The 18,746-nt window shown below is 42.9% G+C and overlaps 1 protein-coding gene across 1 annotated transcript in view; it reads left to right on the forward strand.

Annotated features, from left to right (window-relative positions):
- LOC132397663 (A disintegrin and metalloproteinase with thrombospondin motifs 20-like) overlaps positions 1 to 18,746 on the forward strand; it is a 517,254-nt gene that overhangs the window by 261,559 nt on the left and 236,949 nt on the right. The gene's annotated exons all lie outside the window — the stretch shown is intronic.

Raw genomic sequence — 18,746 nt, forward strand, 5'->3', positions numbered from 1 at the left:
ACGATGCAGAAAAACGAATTCACACCTTGACATTGATAGACCAGATTACTGCAATGTTCTTTCCACTGGCCTTCCAAAGCAATCTATTGACAGACTTCAGCTCATTCAGAACAATGCTGCTAGACTTTGAACCAAAATCAGGATGGGGGAACATAACAATCCCAATCCACCTGCTGTGCATTTGCTTCCTGCATATATTAGAATTGATTTAAAGTTCTTAATAGTCTGGACTGGAGTACATCACAGAATCAGTTTGTTTTATAATCCTGCCTGAGCTCTTGGGTCTTCTTCCGTCAGTCTCTTAAATTTAAACAACCTTCCTCAAAAGATAATTGGCAAGTCATCTTTTTTGAACTACGCTCCTAAACCGTGGAATTCAATACCTAAAACTATAAGGGATACAGACTCAGTTGACATTTTTAAATGCCAGCTCAAGACATATCTATTTATCCAGAATCAGTATCAGGTTTAATATCACCAACATATGTCATGAAATCTGTTGTCTCTGCAGCAGCAGTACAATGCAATACTAATAACAGAGCAAAAAACTGAGAACTACATTAAGTATATATATATTAAATTAAATAAGTTGTGCAAAAATAAAAATTAAGAAGAAGTAATGAGGTAGTGTTCATGGGTTCAGTGTCCATTCAGAAATCAGATGGCAGAGGGGAAGAAGCTGTTCCCGAATCATTGAGTGTGGGCCTCAATGTATCTCCTTCTGGATGATAGCAATTAGAACAGGACATGTTCTGGGTGGGGGGGGGGGGTTCCCTTAATGATGGATGCACCTTTTTGAGGTAATGCTCTTTGAACATATCCTGGATACTATGGAGACTAGTGCCCATGATAAAGTTGACTAGGTTTACAGCTCTCTACATCTTATTTCAATCCTATACAGTAGTCACTCCCCCCCCCCATATCAGACAGTGATGCAGTCAGTTAGAAAGCTCTCCACAATACATCTGTAAACATTTGTGTGTGTCTTTGGTGACATAAGAAATCTTTTCAAACTCCTAATGAAATATAGCCAGTGTCATACCACCTTTGTAACTGCATCAATATGTTGGGCCCAAAATAGATTCTCAGAGATGTTGACACCCAGGAACCAGAAATTGCTCACTCTTTCCACTTCTATAAGGACTGGTGTGTGTTCCCTTAGCTTATCATTTCTGTAGTCTACAATCAGTTCTTTGGTCTTACTGACATTGAGTACAACATTGTTGCTGCGGCACCACTCCACTGGCTGATATAACTCGCTCCTGTACACCCTCTTGTCACTATCTGAAATTCTGCCAACAATAATTGTGTGGTCCCTAAATTTATAGATGGCATTTGAACTGGGTGTAGAGAGAGTAGAGCAATTGGCTAAGTACACACCTCTGAAGTGTGCCAATGCTAATTGTCATCAAGGTGGAGGTGTTATTTCCAATCCACACAGATTGTGGTCTTCTGGTTATGAAGTCGAGGATCCAGTTAAAGAGGGAAGTACAGAGGCCTAGGTTTTAGAGCTTTTCAACAGAACTACAGGAATGATTGAGTTAAACGCTCTGCTGTAATCAGCCTTGCTTTTAACTAACTGCTTTTTGACTTTTATTTTAATGTTTGCTCTTTATGCCATTGTAAAGCACTTTGTATACATTGTCTGTGTGAAAATAACTTGGCAACTTTCAGACTATTTTCGTGTTACTTGGTAATATGGCTCTGTGGAAATTTACATAAATATTGCTGTGTAGGCCTATTGTTTAATGCTATTGTGTAGTGGCTTTAGGATGATACCAGTTGTAGATATTACTATTGGGACAATGTATACCCTGTTCATGTTCTGTAGTCTTTCAATTTCCTCTTTTAATTTAGCATATTTCTGATGTTTTTCACATTGATTTTTGTATGTTATGTGTGCTTGGAATGGCTATATCTATTAAGTAAGTTGTTCTTACTTGTTCGTTCTGTAATAACATACATCCAGATAGTTATTATGGATTGCTTTGTGCTGATGGATTGGTTCTCAATATAATTGGTAGGACACTGACTCAAAAAAGAGATCAGGCTTGTACGTGTAATAAAGTCTAGTGTCTCCTATGAGCGTGTATTTTAAAGCAAGATTTTGGTGAATGATGTTTACCATTTTATTGTACCTGTGTAAGTAATCATATTGAGTTAAACTGCTACAAGATCACGTAAGGTATTGGATTACTTCTTGTTTTTCTTGCCATTTTCTGCATTTATCATCTTAAATTTATGGTCTTCCATTGTGCATTCTTGACATTTTTTGTGCAAACTACTTGGTCCTGGATTAGATGGGGCATAATTTGGTATGTATGGCCAGGTAAGGTTAACCAAGCAATATACAGATGATCCAACTAGAGAGGGGCAACACTGGACCTCCTCTTGAGAAATGAGGCTGGGAAAATGGTTGATGTTTCAGTGGTGGAGCACTTTGGGAATAGTGGCTATAATTCTATTGGTTTTAAGACAGGAACTTGCAGAAGATGACTTGGAGAAACTGTTAGCAGATAAAGGAAAATCTGACAAATGGGCAGATTTTAAAAGTGGAAGTTTAGGGCCAGCATGTTAATGTTAGAGTGAAGCGAAATGCAGGCTGGCTTACCAAACTTTGGCTGATGAGTGATATTGGAACTCTGGTCACAAAGAAAAGGAGACATATGTAAGATATGGGCTGGGCAGTGCAGTCAAGCAAGGAGTATACCATAAATAAGGAAGGAAAATACTTCAGAAGGAAATCAGGAGAACTAAAAGGAGACATAGGATGCTCTTAGTAGTTAAGTTAGAGGGGAACTGAGTTCAAGAGTTGAGACACCATGTTGCAGATATATAAGGCATTGGTGAAACCACTTAGAAAATCATGTGCAGATTTGGTCAGTGTTTATAGGAAGGACTTAATAAAGCTGGAGAGAATACCGAAACGATTCGCAAGTATGTTGTCGGGGCTGGAGAACTTGAAGGACTGGATAGGCTGGGACTGATTTCCCTGGAGTGAAGTGGTGATCTTATGGAGGCTTTTACAATCATTGGGGCAGTGGGGTGGCAAATGAATAAGCTGGATAGTCCGTTTTTTTTTTCTCTCTGGTTTGGAGAGTCTCAGTAACTTTCAAATCCCTGGCCCTGACCACCTCATCTTCACCATGGATGTTCAGTCCCTATACACTTCTATTCCCCCATCAAGGAGGCCTCAGGGTTCTCCTTTCTTGAAAAACCAACAAATTCCCCTCCATCACCACCCTCATCTGGCTGGCAGAACTGGTCCTCACCTTCAACAATTTTTCCTTCGGATCCTCCCACTTTCTCCAGACTCTGAGGGAGTCTGCATGGGCATCCGCATGGACCTTAGCTCTGCCTGCCTTTTTGTTGGCTCTGTAAAACAGTCCTTGTTCTAAGCGTTCTCTGATAATGCTCCCCAACTCTTCCTCCACTACACTGGTGATGCTCCATGCACCTATTCTGAGCTCATCAATCTTATCAACTTTGCCTTCAACCTTCACCATGCCCTTAAATTCACTTGATCCATCTCTGACACTTCTCTCCCCTTTCTTGATCTCTCTGTCTTCATCTCTGGAGACAAACTGTCATCTGACATCTTTTATAAACCTCTTCAGTGTTGAAGAAGTAAGCTTGTAGACGGAGCCGGTGTTGAAGAAGTAAGCTGGAGATGAAGCCGAAGGGTGTCAACCCAAATCGTTGACTGTGCTTCTTCCTATAGATGCTGCCTGGTCTGCTGTGTTCCACCAGTATTCTGTGTGTTTTGCCTTTATAAACCTGACTGGTTCTCAAGGTTAACTAGATCACTTCCCAACCCATCTCCTCTTCCCTTTTCTCAGTTTCTTCACCTCTACTGCATATATTTTCAGGACGCAGCTTTCCATTCCAGAACATCAGTTGACCTTCTTCAAAGAATGGGGTTTCCTTCCCTCCACTGTAGATGCTGTCCTCACTCGCTTCTCTCCCATTTCCCAAACATCCATGCTCACCCCACCTTCCTGCTGCCTCAACAGTGACAGTTTCACTTGTCCTTTCCTACCACCCCATGAGCCTCTGTATCCAACTCATCATCCCCCGCAACCTCCACCAACTCCAAAGGGACCCCACCATAAAACCTGTCTTATGTAACGAAGGAACATTGATTACTACATTGGTGCTGCTTCCTGCACCCATGCTGAGCTTGCCAATTTCATCGACTTTGCCTTTAACTTCCACCCAGCCTTCAAATTCACTTGGTCCATCTCGGACACTTCTCTCCCCTTTCTCGATCTCTTGGTCTCCAGCTCTGGAGACAGTCTGTCCACTGACATCTTCTATAAACCCACTGACTCCCATAACTACCTTGATTATACCTCTTCCCACCCTGCCAAATGTAAAAATGCTATTCTCTATTCCCAGTTCCTCCATCTCTGCCGCATCTGCTCCCAGGATGAGGCTTTCCATTCCAGGCCATCTCAAATGCCCTCTTTCTTTAAGAATCATGGTTTTCCTTCTGCTGTCATCAATGATGCCCTCACCCGCATCTCCTCCATTTCCCGCACTTCGGCCCTCACCCCAACCTCCCGTCACCACTTCAGGGACCATGTTGCCCTTGTTTTCACCTACCACCCCACCAGCCTCCGGATCCAGCATATTACCCTCCGCAACTTCTGCCACCTTCAACAAGACCCCACCACTAAGAACATCTTTCCCTCTCTACCCCTCTCAGCTTTTCGCAGCAATCGTTCCCTGCGCGACGGCCTGCTCCACGCATCCCTCCCCACAGATCTCCCACCTGGTGCTTATCCCTGTAAGCTTAAGTGCTACACCTGTCCTTACACCTCCTCTCTTACCATCATTCAGGGCCACAAACAGTCCTTCCAGGTGAGGCAACACTTCACTTGTGTGTCTGTTGGGGTCATCTATTGCATCTGGAGCTCCCGGTGCGGCCTCCTCTACATCGGCGAGACCCAACGCAGATTGGGGGACCGCTTCGTCGAGCACCTACGTTCCGTCCGCCACAACAGACAGGATCTCCCGGTTGCCACCCACTTCAACTCTGCTTCACATTCCCAGTTGGATACATGGCCTCCTCTACTGCCATGATGAGGCCAAACTCAGGTTGGAGGAGCAACACCTCATCTACCGTCTGGGTAGTCTCCAACCCCTTGGTATGAACATCAAATTCTCCAACTTCTGGTAATTCCATCTCTCTCCCTTCCACCATCCCACTTTCACTCTGCCTCCTCCTCCAGTTGCCTATCACCTCTCTCATGATTCAGCCTTCTTATATTACCCAAAGTGCTTTTCCCTTACATTCCTTCTTCACCTCTCTTGCCTATCACCTCCCTGCTTCCCCTCCCCCACCCCTTGATCTTTCCTCTGATCGGTTTTTCACCTGGCACTTTCCACTCTCCACCCCCACCTTCTTTATAGAGCCCCTGCCCCCTCCTTCTTCAGTTCTGACAAAGGGTCTCGGCCTGAAACGTTGACCGCTCATTTCAACGGATGCTGCCCGACCTGCTGAGTTCATCCAGCTTTTGTACATATAGCATGGTACAGCTCAGTGCTGACTTTTTAATGTACTCCAAGGTCAATCTAACCCATCGTTGCTATATAGTCTATAAATCTCCATTTTTTCTTTCATCCAATTGCCTATTAAAGAATCTTTAAATACCCCTAATGTACCAGCATCTACCATCACTCCCATCAGTGTGTTCTGGGCACTTACCAGTCTTTGTATAAAAATTCTTCCTCTGATGTATCCCTTCAGTGTTGAAGAGCTGGCTGTGACTGTTTACTGCCACGTTTCAGCTTTTCCCATGGTACATGGGGGGGGAGGGCATGGTAGCGTAGCCATAAACGCAAGATCAGGACTTCATTCCCACTGCTGTCTGTAGACATTTGTACCTTTTCCCCATGACCAAGCGGGTTTCCTCCCACGTTCCAAAGACATGAGTTCGGGGTAGTAAGTTGTTGGCATGTTATGTTGGCGCTGAAAGCACTTGCAGGCAGCCCTGCTGTTTTGATGTAAGTGTGACAAATAAAGCTAATCTTTAATCTTTAAATTCTCCTCCGCTCACCATAAAAGGATGCTCTTTGCTATTAAATGTTGCCACACTGAGAAAAATACTCTGCCTGTCCATTCTGTTTATACCTCTCCTAATCTTATATACTTCTACCTCTCATCCTCCTTCACTCGATGTTTTCTCTACAGATTTTCAACATACGTGTTTTTCTTTTTATTTTCAAGATTTACAGTTTTTCAGAAGTTATGCAGTACCATTATTATAAAGTATTTCGCAAATGGCAATGTATCAGTTTCCCCACAGAAGGAACAGATAAAGCACACACATCATTGGTTGAATGTTATTGTTAGAGTCATAGAAAAGTACAGCACATGAGCAAGCCCTTCAGCCCATCTAGTCTATGCCAAACTATTTAAACTGCCTACTCCCATTGATCTGCACCAGGACCAGAGCCTGGCATATCCCTACCATCCATGTACCTATCCAAACTTCTCTGAAATGTTATAATTGAGCCTGCATACTTGTGCTGGCAGCTCATTCCACACTCTCATGACTCTCTGAGTGAAGAAGTTTCCCCTCATGTTCCCCTTAAACTTTTTACCTTTCATCCTTCACTCATGACCTCCAGTTGTAGTTGCACCCAACCTCAGTGGAAAAGCTTCCTTGCATTTACCGTATCTATACCCCTCATAATTTTGTAAACCTCCATCTAATCTCCACTTAATCTTCTATGTTTCAAGAAATAAAGTCCTAACCCATTCAATCTTTCCTTATAACTCAGGTCTTCCAGACCCAGCACTATCCTCGCAAATTTTCTCTGTACTCTTTCAACCTTATTTATATCTTTCCTGTGGGTAGGGGACCAAAACTGCACACAATGATCCAAATTAGACCTTACTAATGTCTTATCAACATAACATCCCATCTCGTGTACTCAATACTTTGATTTTTGAAGGCCACAGTGCCATAAGCTCTCTTTACGATCCTGTTATTGGTTGAAGGATGAGTATGGGTGGAGACAATTTCCTCCTGTCCATCACTGTCATATTTTATGTCTATTAGAATTTACCAGTTGTATATTTTCAGCTGAAGGCCTGTACCTCTGACATTGGGCCTTCATTGGGGATCCAGCATCAATGGACAAATGCAAACACCAAGCTGGAGATAACAGCAATGATTTGAAATTGGCCTGGCTCTTCACCAACTGATGCCATGTTTAGAGGGGTTCAAAGGAATGAAGGCATTTTTCATTGAAACTTACTGAATATTGAAAGGCCTAGACAGACTGCATATAGAGAGGATGTTTCCTATTGTGGGTCCTATATTAGGACCAGAATGCACCATATCAGAATAGAAGGATGGCTCTTTAGAATAGGGATAAAGAGGAATTTTCTTGGCCAGAGTTTGGTAAATCTGTGAAACTCATAGCTGTGGAGGCCAAGTCACTGGGTATATTTAAAGCAGAAGTTGAAAGGTTCTTGATTTGTAAGGGCATCAAAGGTCATGAAGAGGAGGTAGAAGAATGGGGTTGAGAGGGAATAATGAATCTGCCATGATAGAAGGGCAGAGCAGATTTGATGGACTGAATGGCCTAATTCTGTTCCTATGTCATATGGCTTTATGGGGTTGAGAGAGATAATAAATCAGCCATGATGGAGTGGCAGAGCAGACTTGATGAGATGAATGGTGTAACTCTGTTCCTATGTCTTATTGCCTTATGGGACTGAGAGGGAAAATAAATCAGCCATGATAGAATGGTGGAGCAGACTCAATAGGCTGAATGGCCCTATTCTGCTCCTGTTTATATTTAATTTATTTTGCTTGAGATATTTCGGAATTGCATGAGAACAGAGATGGGAATTTTAATTCAACAATGTGTGTGATGGAAACAACAACACTGACAACTGCTCTGAAAAGCAGTTTTACCTTACTTCTAGGTTCTTTTATAATAGCATTAATTTTAAATGGACCTGCGTAATTGACTTCATGTCAGAGAGGAGAGTGTCTTTGTCCTACCTTCAGGCAGGCTTGGCACAGAGCTGCTTCGAGGCACTTAAGCTTCCAGAGAGGCCATAAAGCACTGGCATCTTCGACAATCATGACTTGTATACTCATAAATTAAATGCAGGGGAATTTATGGTCTTTCTTGAATTTGTCAGACAGCCAATAACTTGAGCTTATGTAACCTTTGAACAAATGATACAGCATGAAGTGATACACTTCAGAAGGTCAAAGTTGAAGGCTGGAGTACAAGGTCAATGGCAAGATTCTTTGTTGTGTGGAGGAACAGAGAGATCTTGGGGTCCACGTCCATAGATCCCTCAAAGATACCATACAGGTTGATAGTGTAGTTAAGAAAGCATATGCTGTGTTGGCCCAGATTAGTCAGGTGACTGAGTGCAGGAGGAGAAGAAAATGCTGCAGCTCTATAAATCTTGTTATAGGAAGGATGTGGAACTTTAGGAGAGTGCAGCGGAGATATACCAGGATGCTACCTGGAAAGGTTGAGTGAGCTTGTACTTTTCTCTTTAGAGTGAAGGAATATGAGAGGTATATAAGATAATGAAAGGCATAGATACAGTGGAGAGCTAGTGCTTTTTTCCTAGAGTGACAATAGCCAATCCCAATGGACATCCATTTAATGTGAATGGAGGAAACATTTAGGGGAGATGTCAGAGGTATGTGCTTTTTTATATAGAGACTGTTTGGTGCCTGGAATGCATTTGTTCAGGGTGATGGTAGAGGATAAAACAATAGGGACATTTCTGAGTTTTGAGGTAGGTGCACGGATGAAAGAAAATGGAGGCTTATAGGTTGTGTAAGAGAGACATTTTGGATTGGTGGTGTCATATGTTTGAAATAGGTAGGCACAAGATCTTGGGCTGAGGGCCTGTACTGTACTGTGCTGTTCTATCAATATTCTCAGTGCAGGTCATAGACCTGCTGCCTTGTAACTTCAGCTGAGGGTAATGTCAATGTTTCATGCCTCATGTTTCATGTAAGCTCTGAGGACTGAAGGGCCTGCTTATCTCCTGCCGTCTCTATGGCAGCCTTTCTCAGGACATCCTTAGTCATCGGAATAAGCATCCAAATGCATGGTCAAAATGGGACAACTAACAGAGGTGAAGGCATTCCGGGAGGGACGTTCAAAAGTGAGCGCATTTGGGGATCTTTCTCAGATCCACCTAACTTGAAGGTAGGCAGCAAGTAGATCTTCTTATCTTCTTAGATATTGAACTACATAATTGTAAAATAAATCTATAAATTACAAGAAATATATATTAAAATTAATTAAGTAGTGCAAAAAGAAAGCAAGAAAAGGTAGTGTACAATGGTTTATTATCAATTCAGATATCTGATGGAAGAGGGTAAAAAGCTGTTATTAAGAAGTTGAGTGTGTCTTCAGGTGCTTATACCTCCTTTTTCATGGTAGCAGTGAGAAGAGGACATGTCCTGGGTGATGGGGGTCCTTAATGGTGGATGCTGCCTTTCTGTGGCATGACCCTTTGAAGGTGTGATCGATTCTGAGGAGGCTAGTGCCCATAATGGAGTGGCTGAGTTTGCGTCTTTCTGCAGTTTTTACAGTTTTGTGATATGGCCCCTCCAAACGGTGATACAATCAGTAAGACAGTTCTTCACGGAGCATCAATATAAATCTGTGAGAGCCTTTGGTGACATATCAAGACTCTTCAATCTCCTAATGAAATGTAACGACTGTTATGTCTTCTTTGTAATTGCATCAATATTTTGGTCCCAGGCTAGATCTTCCAAGATATTGACACCCACGAATTTGAAACTGCTCACACCTTTCCTCTGTTGATCCCTTGATGAGGACTGGTGTATGTTCCCTTGTAATCTCCATTCTGATGTCCACAATCAATTCCTTGGTCCTACTGAAGTTGAATGCAAGGTTGCTATTGCACCACCATCAACCAACTGATCTATCTCACTCTTGTATGCCTCCTCATCACCATCTGAAATTCTACCAACGATAATTGTATCATAGGCAAATTTATAGTTGGCATTTGAACAGCGCCTAGCCGCACAGTTGTGCGTACAGAGCAGTGAGCTAAGCACATATTCTTGAAATTGATTGTAAGTGAGGAGGAGATTTCATTTCCAATCTGCACTGACTGATGAGCAGGTCAAGGATCCAATTGCAGATGGAGGAGCAGAGGCCCAGGTTTTGGAGCTTGCTGATTAGTACTGAAGGTACGACGGCATTGAACCCTGAGCTATAATCAATAAACAGCAGCCTGATGTAGATGTTGTTATTGTCCAGGTGATCCAAGGCTGAGTGGAGAGCCAATGAGATTACATCTGCTGTGGACCTACTGTAGTGATAGGCACCTTGCAGTGTGTCCAGGTCCTTGCTTAGGTAGGAGCTGATTCTGACCATGATCAACCTCTAAACACTTCATCGCAGTAGATGTGAGTGCAAGGTCATATTATTGAGGTGTGCCAGTGATACATCCTAAACAAGGACCCTCTGCAATCTGCGTATTACCACAATAGGTCTGCTGTCATTGAGGCAGCTCACCCCACTTTTCTTGGGCACTAATGTGATTGTTTCCCTTTTGAAGCAGATGGGAAACTCCAAGTGCGGCAGTAAGAGATTGCAGATGTTCTTTAGCACTCTCACCAGCAGGTTGACACAGGTTTCCAGTCCCCTGCCAAGTAAACTATCAGGCCCTGATACCTTGTGGAGGTTCACCCTACATCATATACTACCCTGATTCAATTTCTTGTGGGCATTCACAGTAGATAGAGTAAAACACAATGGAATCAATGAAAAACTGCACACGGAATATGGTCGTGTATACGGGCATACAAAAAAAGAATGTGCAAAAGACAGTGTGGAAATACACAAAAAGAAAAAAAAGTTAGATAAAGTGATAAATATTGAGACCTGAATTGTAAAGCCCTTAAGCGTGAGTCCATATATTGTAGAATCAGTTCAGTTTTGGGTGAGTAAAGTTATCTCCACTGGTTTAAGAGCCTGATGGCTGATAGGTAATAACTCTCCTGAAGCTGGTGGTGTGGGACTCGAGTGTTCTGTACCTCCTTCCTGATGGCAGCAGTGAGAAGAGAACATGCTGAGGGCTCTAGATGATGGATGCTGCTTTCTCGCAACAGCTGTCCTTTTAAATGCGCTCAGTGGAGGGGAGGGCTGTATCCACCACATTTTGTCGGCTCTTCCATTCAAGGGCATTGGTTTTCCCATACCGGACCATGATGCAGCCAGGCAGTATACTGTACACAATGCACCTATAGAAGTTTGTCAAAGGTTTAGATGACATGCCAAATCTGTGCAAGCTTCCAAGAAAGGAAAGGCACTGCCACGCTTGCTTTATAATGGCAGTTGTGTGCTGGATCTGGGCCAGAACCTCTGAATGATAAAGCCGAAGAACTTAAAGTTGCTGACCCTCTCCACCACTGATCCCTTAATGAGGACTGGCTCATGGACCTTTGGTGTCCTCCTCCTCCAGTCAATAATCAGTTCTTTGGGTTTGCTAACATTGAGTGAGAGGTTGTTGTTGTGGTACCATTCAGTTCTGTTTTCAATCTCCCACCTTTGATTCAATCAACAACAATGAACTTCAGTGCTGTGCATTGCTGCCTCCTCAGTCCCTTCTCAGACTGAGGTCTGGGCACCTCACCCACTCCAGCTCACTCATAGACCGAGGTTTCTTAACTTGCTCATAATCATTCTACCAATTAACATATATCTGTGACCTGGAATTACCAGCCTGTTATCACCAAAGCCACAGTCAGAGTGCAATTTCTTTATCTCCAGAGATTATTCACTATTTTGCCAATTTACCTCATGAGAGCTCATGTTTGGTCTTATAGTTTGCCTACAGTAGTGTAGACAGCTGTGGCTGTAGTGCATAAATCTACAGGTTTACATTTCCCTCTTGGTGGGAATGAGCCAACTCAATAAGTTAATTGAAAACCAGTCCTGTTTTACTTCCCCCTGCTTTGTATGAAGAGTGTAGTTCTGTATGGCAGTACTTCCCCGTGTAGTCCAAAACCTAGTCCTGGTAGATTAAGGAGCCGTGTGTAAATTCCCTGAAGTAGCTTGCCCACCATTGTTCATAACACAAAAACTTTGTGGACTTTTTATAGCTCATTGACCTTTCCTCTGTGGTACTGAATGAAAAGTTTGTAGTATTTGACCTATACGTTAACTTTAACTCACTTTGATGGCAAGAGGCAGAAATAAGCATTATGGTGAACTGGGGCCTCACACTTCTCAGTGAGGATTGCAGAGTTATGTCTCCGCATTTGGACAAAGGTTTAGAAATGGGTACCTCAACATTTCAGAAATTCATCTAACCTGAGCTAAAACACCTAAATCTGGAAAACGTCTGTGTGTGTATGAGGACTAGGACTGCCAGATGAGGGGACAGCCTCTTCCCTCAGGCTATGAGACTAATGGGCTATGAGCCCCTGTCACCATTGAGATCTTGTCACTAGGGCAGTGTGTTGTTTACTGTACTGTTTACCTGTGCAGTGCACTACATGCACTTTGAATTATGCTCTATTAAGTTATTTGTGGCAATGTTTTGTTTCATTTGCTGTGTGTGATATATCTTTGTGGCTCCACCGTGGCCCACATCTACGTGTGTGCCATGCACAGGTGTATGAATGTGTTTTATATATATATATATATGTGCATGTATGTGCATATCTGTGTGTTTTTTAGGGCATGTGCATGTGTGTATGAGTGCGTGTATGTATCTCAACCACCGCCCCGTCAGTGTGGTATACAGAGTGACGAGTTACCATTCTCAACTTCCACTCACCTTAAAAAGATGTCCTCTGATATTGGCCATTGGTGCTCTGGGAACAAGGTGCTGGATTCCCACTCTGTCTATACTTTTCATAACCTTATGCACACATTTCTATCAAGTCACCTCTCATTCTTCTTCACTCCACAGAGAAAAGCCTTAGTTCATTCAACCTTTCTTTATTGGGCACGTTTCCTAATCCAGCAGCATCTTGGTAAATCTCCTCTGAACTCTCTCTAAAGTTTCTTAAAGTATAATGAGGTGATCAGAACTGAACACAGTACTCCAAGTGTGGTCTAGCCAGGGTTTTATAGTACTGTATCATTATCTCATGGCTCTTGATCTCAATCCCTCAACTAATGAGGACCAATTTACTAAATGCCTTTTTAATCACCCTATTATCTTTCATTGCAACTTTGAAGGATTTACGGACTTGGACCCCAAGATCCATCTGGTTCTCCACACTGCTAAAAATCTGATCAGTACCCTTGTATTTTACCTTCATGTGCAACCTTCCAAAGTGTATCACTTCACTGTTCAGATTGAACTCCATCTGCCACTTCTCAGACCAGCTCTGCATTCTTTTATATGTCCTGTTGTAATCTACCACGACCTTCTACACTATCATTATCATGCCTTACACTATGTTACCATAGCTTTAGTATTGCTGGTATTATTCTCGTGATGATAGTCTTCAAGTACTTATCAATGACCTCATTTTGTTACAATCTTGCTCTTCTGGATTTTTAGAGTTTTGCAAAGTATTATTTTGTTTCAAGATTGTACCTAGCCAGTTCTGAAAGCTTTCACATTTTCGGCAGTAAATAGACTGCTGCCCCAAGTGGCTCCAGATATTATTACAATTTGATTTAATAATATAAAATCCTAAAATCCTGACTTAAATCCTAAAATATCCTATTTAACCATGAGCATAAACGATCACACACTATAATTAATCTGCATACCAATATAAGAAGCTACTTTTGAAAAGTTGTGGAAATACATTACCCCCGGGATATCCTGGCAGGATGTCCTCAAGTAGTGCCTTTGACCCATCAGTCATCTTCCTACCATCATAAATTTTCCAATGATCACATCATGCACAATTGCATCATAACACCTCAACAAATGAAGAACTTCTGTACTTTGGAGCCTATAAAAATTATTCACCCCCCACACTCCTGGAAGTTTTCATGTTTTATTGTTTTACAACATTGAATTACAATGGACTTAATTTGCCTTTTTTGACACTATCAACTGTAAAAGACTCTTTCATGTCAAAGTGAAAATAGATCTCGACAATGTGATCTAATTACAAATATAAAACACAAAATAATTGATTGCATAGGTATTCACCCCCTTCAAGTCAGTATTTAGTAGATGCACTTTTAGCAGCAATTACAGCCTTGAGTCTGTGTGGATAGGTGTCTATCAGCTTTGCACATCTTGACATTGCAATTTTTCCCCATTCTTCTTTACAAAACTGCTCAGACTGTCAAATTGCATGGGGATAGGCACTGTGCCTCTATGATCAATATCTATCAAAGTACAATAAATCCCAATACAATAAAATTCCCCTTCAGGTCAGATCTAGTTCCAGTCTGGGATCCTGCTGAACTGAATTCAGACAAGTATTGATATTGGTTCATTATTGTCACATGTACCAATATACTGCAAAAAGCTTGTCTTACATACTGTCCATAAAGATTCAATCATCACACAGTGCATTGAGGTAGAACAAGGTTAAACAATAACAGTGCAGAATAAACTGTGAAAGCTACTGAAATAATGCAGTGTATGTGAATGGCAGAGTGCAAGATCAGAAAGGGATAGACTGTGAGATCAAGAGTCCATTTTATTATACAAAGGGTCCTGGAGGCCAAGTCTTAATGTATATTTAAGGTGGATATCGATAGATTCTTCATTGGTCAGGCCAGGAAGGGATTTGCGAAGAAGGCAGGAGATTGGGATTGAGAATAACATTGGATCAGACATGATGAAATGGTGGAACATACTTGAAGTGCCTAACAGCCTAATTCAGTTCCTATAACTTATGATCTCAAAGAGGCTGATAATGGCAGGATAGAAGCTGTCCTTGAACCCGGTGGTATGTACTTTCAGGCTTTTATATCTTCTGCCCAATGGGGGAGGGGGAATGTGAATGTTTGGGGTGGGTAGGATCTGTGATTATTCTGGTTGTTTTACTGAGGCAGCAGGATCTGTGGAGGGGAGTCTGGCTTCCATGATGGGCTGACCTGTGTGCATGACACTTTGTTGTTTCTTGCAGACACATGCAGAGCAGTTACCATACTCAGCCCTTAGGCATCCCCACACAAACTTCAGCAACAGAATTTGCTGGAGGAGCTCTGCAGATCGAGCAGTGCCTAAGCAATGAAAGGAATTGTTAATATCTGACACATGGATGGAAGAAAAATGGAGGCCAATGGGCTGTTTAAGAGGAAAAGGTTAACTTGATCATAGATTATATTAAAAGTTTGGCACAACATTGTGGGCTGAAGGGCCTGTTCTGTGCTGTACAATTCTATGTTCTATAATTTGGTTTGAAATCTAGCATCAGAACTGCAGTAGAAGTTCCTCATCCTCAGATTCTGTCCTTGACTTCCCACCTGGAGAAACATCTTTTGTCCAGCCTGTCAAGCCCTTAACAGATTTTAAAATCCACAGTCTAATTCTCTACATATTGCAAAACTGCCATTCTTGATCTGGTGAACCTCTGTGAAACTTCCTTCAAGGAAAGTGCATCGTTTCTGAGGGAAGGAGTTCTCCAGGTGCAGTCACACCGAGGCCTGATACAACTGGTAGAGGAATTTTTACTCCTGCAACTAAACCACATGTTATTAGGGCTATGTAGCAAATGCCACTTTCTCTCCTACTCTGCTTCCTCAGGAAACTAAAGGAATTTGGCATGTGTCATCAACCCTCACCAATTTTTATCAATGCTCCATAAAGGCAATGCTATCTGGATGCATATCAGCTTGGTATGATAACTACGCTTCACATGGCTGCAAGAAACTGCAGAGTTGTGGACACAGCCCAGCATATCACAGGAAACAACCACCACTCTATCGGCTCGATACTTTTCACTGCCTCAGTAAAGCAGCCGGCATGTTCGAAGTCCCTACTCACTCTGGACATTTACTTCTCTCCTCTCCCCGACTGAGCAGAAGATACAAAAGTCTGAAAGCACATCCGACCAGGCACAGACTATAACATGACCCCTGTGAATAGTGATCTATAAAGCAAGGTCTATACTGAGACCTTTGGTGCTTACAATATAAATGTAAAGGATGGATAAAAATGTGGATGAATGCGTTAGTAAGTTTTCAGGCAATACATGGATTGCTGGCATTGGGGATGGTGTAGAAGTAATGAGACAGCTATGGATGGTGATCCAAAAGCAGAGGATAGTCTAGAATTAATAGGCACAAAAATAACAAGATGACACGAATGAAATCCAAAGGTGAAATCACAATGTACTAGAAATTAAACTCCTACGATTGAGTGCTAATGCTTTGCTTGGCCTTAAAGCCTTAAAGGGACGGCGGCAGTTAACCATGCTCCAGGGAAATGGAGAACCAAAACATGGATGCCTGCTGCTGTTCAGACCGGACCATGACAGCAGCCCCCCCCCCCCCACACACTTCATTCCTAGGGCCAACTCCTGACATCCCAGGGTGCACAGGATGGTGCTGGTGAAAGTCCACCATCAAGGTAGGGTCCAGGATGTCCTGATGTCCAAGAAGGAATCCAGTTTTTTTCTTCTGGGCCATATCCCTCCCAGTCAATGATGAACTGCTTTTTATCTTGAACTATGCAGGTGTCCAAAAAGTCAGTGGACCATGTAGGTGGGTTTTTTCAACAATTCTGAGAGGTGGAGGAGGTTTGGGAATTGGAGGCAAGGAGCTGGCACTCAAGGGTTTGAGGCAGAATACATGGAATGTGGGGTAAGTCTTCATGGTGATTGGAAATTGGAAATGATCAGTAATGGGATGATGCATCTTAGGACTTTGAATAGACCAATGTAATAAGAGGCCAGTTCTCCAGATTCAGCCTGCATGTGGAGATCTCCAGTTGACAGCCAGCACCCACTGACTAGGAAAAAGTGTTGGTCCCTGTCCTCTCTGGCGGTTGGCTTGACCTTGTTGTGGCCAAAATTGTCTCTCTCACCTTAGCCATTTCAGGTGACATCACTGGACCAGTTGTTCCTCTTCTTGTTCCAGGAAGAGTAGATGATGGTGCTCAAACTGGCATTCGCAAGCAGACATCCAAACAGATGAAATGTGAAATGTGCTGTGCGCAGGGTCTGCACAGATCAGGTTGCCACTCCAGGTGGTATGGATCCCCGATGCGAGTCATCTGAGAGTTCTTTCTGGGTCTTGGTTGACCCTCGCCATTTGCCCTTGGTTTGACAATAGACAGTAGGTGCAGGAGTAGGCCATTCGGCCCTTCTAGCCAACACCGCCATTCACTGTGATCTTGGCTGATCATACACAATCAGTACCCCGTTCCTGCCCTCTCCCCATATCCCTTGATCCCGCTATCTATAAGAGCTCTATCTAACTCTCTCTTGAATTCATCCAGAGACTTGGCCTCCACTGCCTTCTGGAGCAGAGCATTCCACAGATCCACCACTCTCTGGGTGAAAAAGTTTTTCTGCATCTTTGTTCTAAATGGCCTACCCCGTATTCTTAAACTGTGGCCTCTAGTTCTGGACTCACCCATCAGCGGGAACATGCTTCCTGCCTCCAGCGTGTCCAATCCCTTAATAATCGTATATGTTTCAATCAGATCCCCTCTCATCCTTCTAAATTCCAGTGTATACAAGCCCAGTTGCTCCAATCTTTCAACATATGACAGTCCTGCCATTCCGGGAATTAACCTTGTGAACCTATGCTGCACTCCCTCAATAGCAAGAATGTCCTTCCTCAAATTTGGAGACCAAAACTGCACACAATACTCCAGGTGGGGTCTCACCAGGGCCCTGTACAGCTGCAGAAGGACCTCTTTACTCCTATACTCAATTTGCAGTTAGAACCCAGATGACAGACTGGCTGAGGCCCAGTGAGCTCACAAAAGGCCTCCCACAATCTTGAGGCAAATTGGGAGTCACGATCAGAGATGACGTCCTAGAGAAAACTGAATCCTGAAGACGTGCTGTAAAAATGAGCTTGGAAGTCTTTGAAGCTGATGGTAGTTTGAGAAGGGATATGAAGCGGCAGGCCTTGGAGAATCGGTGCACGACCATCATGGTTACTGTATTATTACCCTAAGATACCGAAGAACCAGTGACAAAGCCCATAGAAATGTGGGATCGGTCAAGAGTGAGCAGGAATCGGGAGAGGCTGAAGCAGACCTTGAAGCTATGCTTGGGGTTCTTTACTTTGTGCACAGACATCATATGCTAGGACATATTTCCAGGACATCATTATTCATGCCTGGTGATCAGTAACGTATTTTAATTAACTCTTGGGTGTGAGATGCCCCTGGATGCCCAGCAATATTCAGAGTGCCCCCAGTTGAGCACCTCTAAATGAGCAAGTTTAGGAACAAAGATACATCCAGGAGGACCATTCCCAGGATATACCCCATTTTGCTCTTGGGCTCAGCACGCTATCAAGTTTATGTTCCAGCAGATGGATGCCAACACACTAAAGATGGGAATCATAGTTGAAGGGTCCTCTTCCCCTTTTGGAAGAGGGTGTCTTGTTTTTGACTTTTTGATCCTGGGTGGTGAACCTATTAGAGAATAGGGACCAAAATGCCTTACTGGAATTCACCCCTTTTGCATCTTGGATGTAGGCTAGTTTTTTCCTGGTTGGTCCATACCACAAACAGATGTTTGAACCCATCCAAACAGTGCCTCCATTCCTCCAGTACCAGTTTATTGGCCAGCTATTTGCAATGTCGTAGTTTGCCTCCATGG

This window comes from Hypanus sabinus, chromosome 8, assembly GCF_030144855.1.
Source record: "Hypanus sabinus isolate sHypSab1 chromosome 8, sHypSab1.hap1, whole genome shotgun sequence".
Classification (NCBI taxonomy): Eukaryota; Metazoa; Chordata; class Chondrichthyes; order Myliobatiformes; family Dasyatidae; genus Hypanus; species Hypanus sabinus.